Source organism: Theobroma cacao, chromosome 2, assembly GCF_000208745.1.
Source record: "Theobroma cacao cultivar B97-61/B2 chromosome 2, Criollo_cocoa_genome_V2, whole genome shotgun sequence".
Taxonomy (NCBI): Eukaryota; Viridiplantae; Streptophyta; class Magnoliopsida; order Malvales; family Malvaceae; genus Theobroma; species Theobroma cacao.
The window spans coordinates 5309644-5324748 of NC_030851.1; the positions used below are offsets into that span (position 1 = coordinate 5309644).

At 31.9% G+C, this 15105-nt stretch overlaps 1 pseudogene; it reads left to right on the forward strand.

Moving 5' to 3' along the window:
• On the forward strand, positions 10317 to 11895 carry LOC18607980 (annotated as a pseudogene).

Sequence of the window (15105 nt, forward strand, 5' to 3'; positions counted from 1 at the left end):
ATAATATTTTTATCGAGAAAAAATTTATGAAATAAAAGGTGATTCGAATGTGAATCGTGGCAAAGTAAGATGTTTTGGAGCCCCAAAAGGCTAGTGAAAAATTTTGAAATAAAATAATATTTTATTAATAAAATAATATTAAAATATTAATATTTTATTCGATGTCGAAATTTTTCATGAAGGAGAAATATATGGTCAATCTAAGTGGAGGAGAAGAAGGACGAGAAAATTTTAGAGAAAAATGACGTTAATGGAGCCTGCATGTCTTCATTAAATAAAGCTAGAGCGGGCAAGTAAATATTTAAATATTACAGTGTTACCGCGTTGAATCATAAATTTGATATTTTATTGGTACAAGTGTTAAGGAAGAAAAATGAAAAGAAATTGGAATTAAAATATTGTGGGAGAATACAATTAAAAAAGGTGAAAACCTTGGAAGGTAAAACGATAATTTCCCATAAAGCTTGGTCAAGGCTTCCTACTCTCCATCCTTATCCCACGGCCAGCCATTGTGTCCAAGGCACCATCGTTCCTCCTTCATCTCCTTCTAATGCCATTTTTGTTCCTCCCTTATAAAATTCAAGATTTTCATTTTCTTTTCCTTATTTTCTTTCTTTTTTTTTCTTTTTTTGCTCCTTCCTTCTTCTAACTTCTTAGGCATCAAACTTGCAGCTTCTAACCCCAATTTTCAGCACATCTAAACCCTAGGAGAGAGAAAGAAAAATCTCTCTTCCTTTCCTTTGTTTTCTATTTTTACTCCACTTTCAACAACACTTGGATTCTTGGCTTCAAATCTTCATTTTAAAAGCTAAAATGTATATATTTTCAACCCTTGAATTTTTAAATTTATGGATTTGTAATTTTTAGACTTTGTTTTCTAAGTTTCTTCAAATTTTCTTTCCTTGAAATTTGCTAGGTTTGGTTGATCTTTATACCTTCAAGCACCAAAGTAAAGAAACTTCAAACTTGAACAACTAGTTTAAAGGGTTTATGAATTAGACTAGAATTATAGGTTAAAGGTTGGGTTAGAGTGTAGATTGTATAGTGTATATTTATTAAAATTATTAAATTCAAACTATGACTTGATGGCGGTTGTTATGACTTATTGGTAAATATAGATTTTAACGGTATTTTGGGACTACCTAGATCAAGACTTTGTGGGCACTAATTTTGTACGGTGGCATTAAAGTGAGTGAACTTGCATTAAAATATTTTGAAATAAATGATTATATACTTGATTGAATCACTTGAAATATTTTACAGGTTTTTCTTTAAAATTTGCATGGGAACAAGCTCTTGATGAAACGTTGTATGTTGTGAATGTGTAATATGATGAATTATTGTGCTCCTATATTATATTGATATATATATATATATATATATATATAATATTGTATGATAATTATAACTGTACATGTGCAATGTGGGGATTCACATGCCGGTGATGACGGGTGCGAGAATATGAATGATGATATTACCTGTGTGTGATGTGGGGGTGCACATGATGGCATTAGCTGTGCGCGATGTGGGGTGCACATGATGACTCTGACTATGTGCGGTGTGGGAGTGCACATGAGCTAGGTGAGGCGGTGGTGGTGGCATACGTGTATATATATATATATAGAGGTTTGAAATTAATATGTGATTGCATTGACTGTTGAAACTTGATTATTGTCAAATGTGTTTAATCTGATTTTCGTTGCAACAATATTAGATTTTTATAGCAGTGGAAATTCCCTTAATTTCATTTGCCTAGAAATTTTGCTGCAACAAAAATGCCTTCTCACTACAACAAGAAACTCTCGGGTGGATGGCCTTAACCCTTGCTTTAGATTTCATTGTAGTGAAAATGCATTCTTGTTGCAGCAAGAAACTCTCGGGTAGTTGGTTCAAAATTTTGCCTTAAAGTTTGTTGTAGCGAAAATTCATTCTCGTTGCACCTCTACTATGCTTGGCTTTCTTGAACTTCCTAAATGTTTTAAAATGAGTTGAAAAACAGCACGACATCAAGTTTTGTTCATAATATATAAAATTGAATTGTTTTTAAACAAGTGCATCATGTTTTCGAAAAGCTCTTCGTATCGTTTGCTTGTTCCTTTTCTATATTCACTCACTAGGTTTATACTCACTCTTTTCAACTTCATGTTTTCAGATTTGAAAATAGTTGGATTTTACGTAGAGGCGCTTCTTCCTGTTCATCTTACGGTAGGTTTGCCAAAACACTCCATGATATTATCCACGTTAGAGTCACTCCGCTGATAGTTAAGGTCTTTTGTATGAGTATATGGTTAATTAAAATATAATTCATGAGATTTGTTGTAAACATTGTATGCTTGGTTTGCATGATAATGTTGCCATAGGTTGGCAAATAGTAATATTATTTTGTGAATGGTATTGTTCAGTTGCTATGACTTATTTTCGAAAGGAAATTATTTTTGAAAACAATTAATTAAGAACCGTAGAGGTAAAAGAGGGACAGATGGTCTAATAAACAAGTTTTCATAGAAAGGCTTTGCTTAGGCCTAATAGGCCACGTCTATTGAGTCCTTACGCCGGTTATGGCCTGAGAATTGAGTTGTGACAAGTAGTTTAGGCTTTTAGGAACAATTGATTTTCAAGTATAGCAACTCTTTAAGGATTTGCCATTGATTGGGCTAATTGTAAAGAGTATACCTTAGTAATAAGTCTCTTTTGCTTCACTTGCTATTTGATAGTTTGAACTTCAATTTTCGACATCAACTTGGTAGTTTGAACGTCACCAAGATTTGAACTATCTTTAATCCAATAGACTTTTTCTTTTTCTTTTTTTTTGGGTTGACTGAACTTTGACAATAAGACCAAGCTTCCTATGTACCTTCTAATATGTAAGATCCAGTCATAACATAGTTTTTTTTTTTTTACAGCTTAACTTTAATGGGGTTTTTTTTTTAAGTTCTAACTTTTGCCTAAGCCATCCTGTTAAAGATTTTCAACTTACCGGGTTGCTCTTAAAAGTAGTTTAAGCTCTTACCGAGGAGCAACTAATCTTCAAGCATTATAATGCTTCAAGAAGTTTTAATTGATTGGGCCGATTATAAAGAATAGAACTTAGCAATTTACAAGTTTAAACTTCTTCAATTTTCGACATCAACTTGATAGGTTAAATGTCACAAACATTTGAATTATCTTTAATCGAATACACTTTATTTTTAGTTGACTAAACAAACTACATACGTACCATTTAATATGAAAAATTAAGTTAAAACGTAACTCTGACTATGGAGCAATTGACCTTCAAGCATAATAACGCTTTAAGAATTTATATTTGATTGGGCCAATTGTGAAGAAAAAACCCTAGTAATAAGTCTTCTTTGCTTCACTTGCTATTATATAGCTTGAACTTTTTTAATTTTTGATGTCAACTTGTTAGTTTAAACGTTGAAAAGATTCGAATTATTTTTAATCAAAGAGACTTTTTCTTCTCTTTTTTAAAGTTGATTGAACTTGGCAATGAAATCAATCTGTGTACGTACTCTCTAATATGAAGGATCAAGTAATAACAGGTTTTTTTTTTTTACAACTTAACTTTTGCCTAAGTTGCCCTTTTATGGATTTTCAACTCAACGGGTTTTTTTTTTCTAGTCTTAACTTTTGCCTAAGTTGTCCTGTTAAGGATTTTCAACTTTGTGGGTTTTTCTTTTATAGGTAGTTTAGGCTTCTATCGAGAGCAACCGATCTTTCAACATAGTAACAAGCGTAATAACGCTTCAAGAAATTGCCTTCAATTGGGTTGATCATAAAGAGTAGACCCCAGCAATAAGTTATTTGATAGTTTGAACTTCTTCGATTTTCAACATCAACTTGGTAGTTTAAATGTTGCAAATATTTGAATTATCTTTAATCAAAAAGAGTTTTTCTTTTTTTTTTCTTTTTAGGTTAATTGAACTTGGCAATGATACCAAGTTACCTACATACCTTATAATATGAAGGTCAAGTCATAACGTAATTTTTTTCTTTTATGGCCTAACTTTTGCTTAAGTCGTCTTTTTAAGGAATTTCAATTTAGCGAGCCTGTTTTTTGAAGTCCTAACTTTTGCATTAGTCACCTTGTTAAGGATTTTCAACTTAATGGGCTTTTTTTAAGGGGAGTTTAAGCCCTGATCGAGGAGCAATTGGTATTCAAGAATAGTAACGATTAAAGAATTTGTTATTGACTCGATTGACAAGAGTAGACCCTAGCAATAAGTCTTCTTTGCTTTACTTTCAATTTTATAGTTTAAACTTTTTTAATTTTCAAAGTCAACTTGGTAGTTTAAACATCGCAAAGATTTAAATTCTCTTTAATGAGACCAAGCTACCTATGTATCTTCTAATATGAAGGATAAGGTCATAACGTACTTTATCTTTTTTTTTTATGCACTAACTTTTGCCTAAATTTTTTTTTTAAGGATTCTTCAACTTAACGGGCTTTTATTTTTAAGTCTAACTTTTTCCTAAGCCGTCTTGTTAAGGATTTTCGACTTAACATGCTTTTTTTAAGGATAATTTAGGCTCTTACCAAAAAACAACTAATCTTCAAGTATAGTAATGCTTCAAGAATTTGGCTAATTTTGAAAAATTGACTCTAGCAATAAGTCTTCTTTACTTCATTTGCTTTTCAATACTTTAAACTTCTTCAATTTTTGACATCAACTTGGTAGTTTAAACATCGCAAAGATTTGAATTATCTTTAATCAAAGAGACATTTTCCTTTTTTTTTTCTTTTGAGTTGACTAAACTTGGCAATGAGATCAAACTGCCTACATACTTTCTAATATGAAGGATCAAGTCATAATGTAATTTTTTTTTTTTACGACCCAACTTTTCCCTAAGTCATCTTTTTAAGGATTTTCAACTTAATTGGCCTTTTTTTTACGTCTTAACTTTTGCCTAAGCCGTTCGGTTAAAGATTTTCAACTTAGAGAGCTTTTTTTTATGGTTGGTTTTGGCTTTTATCGAGGAGCAACTGATCTTCATGCAGAGCAACAAGCATAGTAATGTTTCAAGAATTTGCCAATGATTGAGCTGATTGTGAATAGTAAACCCTAACAATAAGTCTTATTTGCTTCAATTACTATTTGATAGTTTGAACTTATTCAATTTTCGATGTCAATTTGGTAGTTTAAAAATCATAAAGATTTGAATTATCTTTAATCGAAGATATTTTTTTCCTTTTTTTTTTTTGGTTGATTGAACTTGGCAATGAGACTAAACTGTCTTCGTACCTTCTAATATGAATGATAAAGTTATAAGCTAGTTCTTTTTTTCTTATGGCCTAACTTTTGCCTAAGTCGTCCTTTTAAGGATTTTCAACTTAATAAACTTATTTTTTTTAAGTTTTTAACTTTTATATTAGACCTCCTATTAAGGATTTTCAATTTAGTGGATTTTTTCAAGGGCAGTTTAGACTCTTACCAAGGAGCAATTTATATTCAAGAATAGTATCGCTTTAAGAATTTACCATTAATTGAGTCAATTAGGAGGAGTAAACCCTAGCAATAAGTCTTCTTTGCTTCAGTTATAATTTGATAATTTGAACTTTTTCAACTTTCGACGTCAACTTGGTAGTTTAAATGTCACAAAGGTTTGAATTATTTTTAATCAACGAGACTTTTTTTTTTAAGTTGACTGAATTTGGTAATGAAACCAAGCTGCCTATGTACCTTCTAATATGAAGGATCAAATCATAATGTAGTTTTTATTTTTGTTATGCCCTAACTTTTGCCTAAGTCATTCTTTTAAAGATCCTCCAACTAATGGGATTTTATATTTAACTCTTAACTTTTTCTTAAGCCATTTTGTTAAGGATTTTTGATTTAACAGTCTTTTTTTCTAAAGGTATTTTAAACTCTTACTGAGGAGCAATTGATCTTCAAGCATAGTAACATTTCAACAATAAGTCTTCTCTGCTTCACTTGCTATTTGATAATTTAAACTTCTTCAATTTTCGATGTCAACGTCGTAGTATATACGTCGTAAAGATTTGAATAATTTTTAATCGAAAATACTTTTTCTTTTTTGTTTTTAGGTTGCCTGGACTTGGCAATAAAACTAAGCTACCTACATACTTTCTAATATGAAGGATTAAGTCGTAACATAGTTCTGTTCTTTTCAACCTAACGTTTGCCAAAGCTGTTTTGTTAAAGTTGTTCTATTAAGGATTTTCGACCTAGCGGATTTTCTTTTTAAGGGCAATTTAGGCTTTTATTGAAGAGCAATTGATCTTTAAGCATAGTAATGTTTCAAGAATTTACCTTTGATTGGGTTGATTGTGAAGAGTAAATCTTAACAATAAGTCTTCTTTGCTTCACTTGCAATTTGATAGTTTGAACTTCTTGAATTTTCGACGTCAACTTTGTAGTTTAAACGTCGTAAAGATTTGAATTATCTTTAATCAAAGAGACTTTTTCTTTCTTTTTTGTTGACTAAACTTGGCAATTAGATCAAACTACCTATGTAACTTTTCATATAAAGGATCAAGTCATTACGTAGTTTTTTTTTTAACATCTTAACTTTTGTATAAGTTATCTTTTTATGGATTTTCAACTTAACGAGTTTTTTTTTAAGTCTTAAGTTTTGCATTAGCTATCCTAGTAAGGATTTTTGACTTATTAAGCTTTTTTTTATAAGTAGTTTAATCTTTTATCGAGGAGCAATTGATTTCCAAGTATAGTAACGCTTCAAGAATTTGCTATTGATTGGATTGATTATAAAGAGTAAACCCTAGCAATAGATCTTATTCACTTCACTTGCTATTTGATAGTTTGAACTTCTTTAATTTTTGAGAATAATTTAGTAGTTTAAATGTCACAAAGATTTGAATTATCTTTAATTGAAGAGTGTTTTTCTTATTTTTTTTATGTTGACTGAACTTGACAATGAGAATAAGTTGCCTACATACCTTCTAATATGAAAGATCAAGTCATAACGTAGTTCTTTTTTTTTTTGTGGTTGAACTTTTGCCTTAGTTGTCCTTTGAAGGATTCTTCAACTTAAACGGCTTTTATTTTAAAGTCCTAACTTTTGCTAAACCGTCTTGTTAAGGATTTTCAACTTAGTGGTCTTTTTTTAAAGGCAATTTAGGCTCTTATTGAAAAGTAATTAATCTTCAAATATAGTAACACTTCAAGAATTTGCTATTGATTGGGTCAATTGTGAAGAATAGGCCCTAGCAATAAGTCTTCTTTGCTTCACTTGTTATTTGATAGTTTGAACTTCTTTAATTTTCGAAGTCTATTTGGTAGTTTGTATGTCGCAAAGATTTAAATTATCTTTAATCGAAGAGACTTTTTTTTTATTTTTTTTAGATTGATTGAACTTGGCAATGAAACCAAGCTACTTACGTACCTTTTAATATAAAGGATCAAGCCATAACGTAGTTCTTTTATGTTTTACGATCGAACTTTTACCTAAGTCGTCTTTTTAAGAATTTTCAACTTAACTGGTTTTTTTTCAAAGTCCTAACTTTTGCCGAAGCATTTTTTTTTCTTTTTTCCTTTTAAGGATTTTCAACTTAACAAGTATTTTTTAAGGCTTAAGTTTTCCATTAGTTGTCCTGTTAAGGATTTTTGACTTATTAGGCTTTGTTTTTATAGGTAGTTTAAACTTTTTTCAAGGAGCAACTAATATTCAAGCAAAGTAACACTTCAAGAATTTGCCATCGATTAGGTCAATTGTGAATGGTAAACCTTAGTATTGATAGTTTGAACTTCTTTCATTTTTTATGTCAACTTGGTAGTTTAAACGTCACAATTATTTTAATTATCTTTAATCAAAGTGTGTTTTTTTTTCTTTTTTTAAGTTACTGAACTTGACAATGGGAACAAGCTGCCTACATACCTTCTAATATGGAGGATCAAGTCAAGTCATAACGTAGTTCTTTTTTTTTTTTTTTATGATTGAACTTTTGCCTAAGTCATCCTTTTAAGGATTCCTTAACTTAACGAGCTTTTATTTTTAAGTCCTAACTATTGCTTAAGCTGTCTTGTTAAAGATTTACGACTTAATAATCTTTTCTTAAAAGCAATTTAGGCTTTTATTGATAAGCAACTGATCTTCAAGCATAATAACACTTTAAGAATTTGCTATTGATTGGGCCAACTGTGAAGAATAGACCTTAGCAATAAGTCTTCTTTGTTTCACTTACTATTTGATAGTTTGAATTTCTCCAATTTTTTAAATCAATTTGGTAGTTTAAACATCACAAAGATTTAAATGATTTTTAATTGAAGAGACTTTTTTTTTTTTTAGGTTGATTGAACTTGGAAATAAGACTAAACTGCCTATGTACCTTCTACTATGAAAGATCAAGTCATAGCGTAGTTCTTTTGCTTTTCACGATCGAACTTTTGCCTAAATCATCCTTTTAAGGATTTTCAACTTAATGGGCTGTATTTTTATGTCTTAACTTTTGCCTAGATCGTTCTGTTAAGGATTTTTGACTTAATGAGCTTTTTTTTTTTTTTAGCTAGTTAGGCTTTTATCGAGGAGTAATTGATTTTCAAGCATAGTAACGCTTCAAAAATCTGCCATTTATTATGTCGATTGTGAAGAGTAAACCCTAGTAATAAGTCTTATTTGCTTCATTTGCTATTTGATAGTTTGAACTTCTTCAATTTTTGACGTTAACTTAGTAGTTTAAATGTCATAAAGATTTGAATTATTTTTAATCGATGAGAGTTTTCGTTTTTTTTAAGTTGACTAAACTTGGCAATGAGAACAAGCTGCCTACATACCTTTTAATATGAAAGATTAAGTTATGATGTAGTTCTTTTTTTTTTTTATGGTCTAATTTTTGCTTATGTCGTCTTTATAAGAATTTTTAACTCAACTTGTATTTTTGAGTTTGAACTTTTGCCTAAATCGTCTTGTTAAAGATTTTTTACTTAATGGGTTTTTAGTTTAGGCTCTTACATAGGAATATCTAATATTCAAAAATAGTAACGCTTCCAAAAATTGTCATTAATTGGGCCGATTGGGAAGAGTAGACCCTAGCAATAAGTTTTGTTTAACTTCACTTGCAATTTGATAGTTTGAAGTTTGAACTTCTTCCATTTTTTACGACAACTTAGTAGCTTAAATATTAAACATTTGAATTTTTAATCAAAGAGACTTTTTTTTTTAAGTTGGCTGAACTTGGCAATGAGACCACTGCCTACATACCTTCTAATATGAAGGATCAAGTCAACGTAGTTCTTCATTTTTTTTTTTATATCCTAACTTTTGCCTACGTCATCTTTTTAAGGATTCTTCACTTACTATTTGATAGTATGAACTTCTTTAATTTTTGACATCAACTTGGTCGTTTAAACATCATAAATATTTGAATTATTTTTAATAGAAATGAGTCTTTCTTTATTTTTTTTAAGCTGATTGAACTTGACAATGAAACCAAGTTGCCTGCATAACTTCTAATATGAAGGATTGAGTCATAACGTAGTTTTTTTATTTTTTTTACGATTTAACTTTTGTCTAACTCGTCCTTTTAAAGATTTTTAAATTAATTGATTCTTTTTTAAGTTTTAATTTTTGTCAAAATTGTTCTATTAAGGATTTTCGATTTAACGGGTTTTTTTAAAGGTAGTTTAAGCTCTTATCAAAGAGCAACTGATCTTCAAGCATTGTAATGTTTAAGAATTTGTCTTTTTAACTGGGTCAAGAGTTTACCCTAGCAATCTTTGCTTCACTTGTAATTTGATAGTTTGAACTTCTTCGATTTGACGTCAACCTCATTGTTTAAATATCGTAAATATTTGAATTATCTTTAATTGAAGAGATATTTTTTTTGATTGATTGAACTTGACAATAAGATCGAGCTCCCTACGTACCTTTTAATATGAAGAATCTAGTTATAATATATTTCATTTGTTTTTTACACCTTAACTTTTGCCTGAATCATTTTTTTAAAGATTTTCAACTTAACAGTTTTTTTTTTTATCCTAACTTTTACCTAAACTGTCCTATTAAGAATTTTCGACTTGGATTTATGGGTTTTGTCAAAGCTTTGGTTTTTCAAAATCTTCTTGGAAGAGCACTATACTTATTCTACTAGACGAGAGACTTAAATGAAAATTTAATCTACTTGAATTTATCTCCCTAAATTTATTTAGATAATCTTTATTAATCAAACTCCGAGTCCTTAAATTTTGATGAACCTTATTTAAGTCTTTATCTCTAAATTACATTAACTTATTTGGAGATAAAATGGATGATCAATAGGTAACCATTTTTCTCCTCTTACAGTATGTTTTGGAAAATGACTCAAAGCAAGATTTTGAAGATAGATTGAAGAAATTTGATTAAAAAAAAATTTATAAGTAGACAGTTAATAATTTTTATAATGCTGGTTGATCCATCTACATCATTGATCTGAAACTACTTAACTAACCAGTAGGATGTCACGATCAAGAAGGCAGACATCCACAAAGAAAAAGATGATAAAATTGCTAACATTCAGAGACTGATCTAGAGCACCTCACAAAACATTTGTTGTGATAAAAACTCTAGACTTAGAGGTGTGAAGCAACTATGATGCTGACCTGCCAGAGGGATGTGAGAACATAAGTTCCATCACTTCACAAGAAATGGGTCTTACATTCATCAAGGCTGTTAGCTTGCTTCAACAACCCCTTGAACAAATACTTGAAGACTGCCACCCCAATTGCCTGGTGGCAGACGTAATATTTCCCTGGGCCACAGAAGTTGCTGGGAAGCTGAGGATCCCAAGGCTAGTTTTTCATGGGACAAGTTATTTTGCCCTCAGTGTCTTTCATAGCTCACTGCACTATGAGCCTCTGAAAAATATAACATCTGATTATCAACCCTTTGGAGTGCCTGGCCTTCCAGACAAGATAAAGATGACAAGACTGCAATAACCAGATGAACTTGGAGAATCAAGTGTCAATGATGAAATAAAAAAGCTGATGTATCAAGCCGCAGAATCTGAGATTACAAGCTATGGAGTTATCATGAACAGTTTCCAAGAGCTGGAACCAGCTTATGTCGAACACTACAGGAAGGTCATGAGAAGGAAGACATGGCACATAGGCCCCCTTTCTCCCTGCAACCGGAACACACACAATAAAGCACAACAAGGAAATGCAGCCTCTAAGGACACAGTTGAATGCTTAAGATGGCTAGACTCAAAGAAACACAATTCAGTTCTCTATATATGTTTTGGAAGCATGTCCTGGTTTTCAGCTGCTCAGCTTTATGAGATTGCTAAGGGACTTGAAACTTCTGGACAGGATTTCATTTGGATTGTAAGGAAGGTGAAAAACAAAGGCAAAGAGGAGTGGTTGCCAGAAGGATTTGAAGAACAGATGGAAGGGATGATTTTGATTATAAGGGGATGAACACCTCAAGCGCTGATTCTTGATCATGAAGCTGTAGGAGGGTTTGTGACTCACTGTGGAGGGAATTCGACACTGGAGAGTATCACTGCTGGAGTACCAATGGTCACATGGCCACTCAGTAATGAGCAGTTCTATAATGAAAGGCTTGTTACAGATATACTAAGAATAGGGGTTGGAGTTGGAGCCCAAGAATGGTCTAGATTGATGGAAGATAAGAAAGTACTTAGTGACAAATGAAAATATAAAAAAGGCAGTGACTCAGCTGATGGTTGGTGAAGAAGCCAATGAAATAAGAAACAGAGCTAGTGCACTGAAAGAGATGGCAAAGAGGGCTGTTGAAGAGGGTGGATCATCTCACTCTGATTTGAGGGCTTTATTAGATGAATTGAGATTGAAGAGACCTCAAGGAGAGCAATGAGAGATCTATTAAAGGACTAAAGACAACAATAAGTTCATGCATAAAGCTGTAGATCTTGTATCAAAATAAATATTGATAAAAAGTTCTGTAAACCTTGTTGTCTTCTCTCTTTCTTTTTAGTTTTCCTCTCTTTGTTTTTCCTTGCTGAGCAAAGTTAAGAAACTTTTAATATTTTGTTGTTCCAAGAGATTCCCTTCCTGTAAGACTATCCCCTCTTAGTTTTGGTTCTGACTTAAAATAACGAATGTACAAGAGAATAGACAATTGAATCGCCAAAAAACCAAAACCAAGGAAATATATTTTAACAATACAAGACTTACAGGACATTGCTCTATTAGCTCAAGTAACCTTAATCATACCTATTAACATCTGAGGGAAAAATGTTCAAGTCAGTCACCTTCCTTGCAAGTAAAACCTGCATAAGTCAGTAATATAAAATGTTAATCTAGCCTTCAAAAAAATATAAAAGTTAATATAGGTCAACCAAGATAAATTCCCTAGTTCAGAAAGGAAAAAATAAATAAATAAAATTGTATGAGGACACCATTTGAGAAATAAACATTGCAGTTTCAGCATTAAGCACTCAATGATCATCACTTCAAATGTGAAACCATAACTCCAGACTATAGAAATACACCCACATTCTTCAAGATAGTTGATAAATGGAGACCCACACCCAGTAAGCATGCTGAAGAAAATGCCAATTGTTAACAAATACGAGTTCACCACACTCAAAACATTGATTTCTTGAAGAGGACATTGCCCTTTTAAGCTAAAAGAACTATACAATTTTAAATCATATTTATTAACATCCAAGGGAGAAGTGGTGACAAGATAGCAACCTTGACAGGCCACCCAAGCTAAACCTGCTAAGTCAGTAATAGAAAAGGTTAATATAGGTTGACAAGGTGATTTCTCTATTTCAGAAAGTACATGTGTTTGCGAGAGGGAAAAAAACATTTTAGTTTACAGATGCCTTTTCCCTAGGCTAATATTCAATACTCTTAAAAGACATGGCTTAAATCTTTAGGGTTTCCTCAGCCCAACATCTCAGGAACCTGTGAAAGTTGCAAGTGTAATGCTTGTCGAGCAAAAGTAAGGGGTGCTCATGCAGAGGAAATTGGAAACAAAGCAACAGCATTTGAACTTCTTAATCAGTTTTTCAATCTGATTTCCATCACACTTCTGAAAATAATTTTCAGTGATAGGTCTTCTAAATCTTTATTGCATAGAGTAAACCATCCAAAACATATACCTACCGCCAGACATTGCAGCAATTTAATTTTCTATTCAAAGCAAAGTGTGTATGATAAACTACTTAATCACCAAAAGATTACTCCAAATCTGGACTTACAACATAATAGTAAAGGTGAAAATTCAGCAACCCATCACACTAACAAAATTGTAAAGTGAAACTTCATAAAAAACATGTTAGCTTCTTTGTTGTAGTGTCAGCTTTCTTTCTTGTTGCTTCCCTGTTGTACGCTATAGCATGTTTATCCAGCTTCTTTGGATTATAAAATCACATTTATTAAAAAAAAAAAAAAGCAAAGTGAAATTCAACAGAACAAACTCAATATCCTTCAGCACTGATACGCACCATATCCAGCTTAACTAAGGCCAGCTGGAGTTATTATATCACCCAAAATTCTTTAAATTTGTCTGAAAAGTAATTAAATAACTAGATACGTGTAAAGAAAAAAAAAGTACAAACAGTGACAATGATAGAAACAAGAAGGGGTCTAGGCTTCTTAAATCTTGCAAGCATACCATCTTTATAGAACCTGGAACATCCCAAGACTTGCACACATTGTTGTCCAAGGCTAGCTTATTAAGGGTGTAGCCAAACTGCAGGTTACTATTATATCAAAGGGTAGTTGACTAGGCACTCTTCTATAAATGATTACTGAAATTACAGTGATACTGAAGATTTTGTTGGCAAGCCTCTCAGGAAATTTTGCCTCTCCTCCAATGAGTGCTTCATATTCAATATTTTCATGAGACTCAACTTGCATCATAACTTAACCAGGACAGAGAGTTAAATTAGAAACACAAACAAGAAGAATCCCAAATGAAACCTTCATCAGAAAATAGGCACGAATAGATGTAATTGACATGCTATAGAGCAAATTGAAGATAACAGCAAATACTAAAGACTATGTAAAAAATTGTCCAGCCCAGGTTTTCCTGTTCCCATAAGACTTAGCCTTTTCAGCTTGGTATCAGCTGTAGAAAATTAGTTTTATTGTGCCAACTAGCAAGCTTTCTGACGTACAAATATAAAGCAGATCTGCACAATAAACTGATCAGACAGTGAGCACACATTAATACATGTTTGTTTACGGAGGAAAAGGTTACACGTATCGTAAATTAAGCTTCCCAATAAATAAACTAGATTAAACCAAACCTGTTGTAGCAATTCCCTACTGAAAAATGAGACCAAGCAGCACAGCAACCCTGACAAAAGCATAAAGAACTCCAAAGCACGCATCCTATAGAAGTCATGGATGTAAATTTTAGTTTCCAGTCAAATCACAAAAAGGAACACCAACAATAACCTCAGTGATCATTAAAGTAGCAATAACCTAAAGGCAACATTCAGCAAACAACTAGAGTTAAGTAAAAGGGATCATATAGGATGAGTAAGTCTGCTTATCAAATGGGTTAGAACAATGTCTCAAGTCTCAACACTGATAAATTTAATACAGCTTTCAAAAATTTTAAAATTCTAGGAAGAGGACATTGCAAAGTAAGCAAGTAAATTGAAAAGAAAACACCAGTTATACCTATAGATATCAAGCCAAAATAGCAACAATTCTCCCCAAATTCTTAGGACAGAAAAGCATCGTGTTTAAGCTAACAACTACATCAAAATTGAGCAAAAACTAGGCTTAAATATCTAAGTTATAATCGAAGATGAATGACAAATCAGTAAGACTAAAACACATGATAGGCAATTGCTAAAACACATGATAGGCTTAATCCAGTCTCTCTATTAAAATTAAAGACCAAAACTTAAAAAAGGCTCTGCAGTACGCTTAATAGACCAACCAACATCCCCAGCGTATGACTATGATATTTTGATAAAACCGAGCCTCTAAGAATTTAGAATCCGGCAGCCACATGCAATTAAATCACAGATAAAATAGTTAGGCAATGCCAAACTTACTAAGGAACGGATGCATGCAAAATAATTGCGACATTAACCTTGTAAGTCTCAGTGTAATGCAAATTATGCTTCAATTTCGAAGCTACATAGAATGAAAACCTAGCAGCATCATTAATTATTCTTTCCAAGAATTTTTTGGAAATAGA